Consider the following 380-nt stretch of genomic DNA (forward strand, 5'->3'; position numbering starts at 1 on the left):
CAGAATTAACAGTGGGAAGCTCCCTGGGTTGGGCACTCCCCATATTGATGCCCCTTTCTACAATACTGCTAACGCCTGGTGATTTTCCTTCCTGGCTAACTTCACTCTCCCCTTCTCTGGATTGGAAATTGGTGGCCACAGCTTCTTCCACAGGTTGATCTCGCAGTTGCCATCTGATCGGAATCGTGCGGATTATTCTCAGTCACAATTTCTCCTTAAGAACTGTCCAGAGTGCATTGTATCACCATCACTAAATCTGCAAATGAGCGATTATCATTGAACAAATAGCTATATTGAAACGGATTTACCAACCCCCAAATGTGTTTGTGAGCTATCACTTTCTTAACACCTGATAGGTTGGCACTTCGATTAGCAAAAAA

The sequence above is a fragment of the Palaemon carinicauda genome, chromosome 18 (assembly GCF_036898095.1).
Source record: "Palaemon carinicauda isolate YSFRI2023 chromosome 18, ASM3689809v2, whole genome shotgun sequence".
Lineage (NCBI taxonomy): Eukaryota > Metazoa > Arthropoda > Malacostraca > Decapoda > Palaemonidae > Palaemon > Palaemon carinicauda.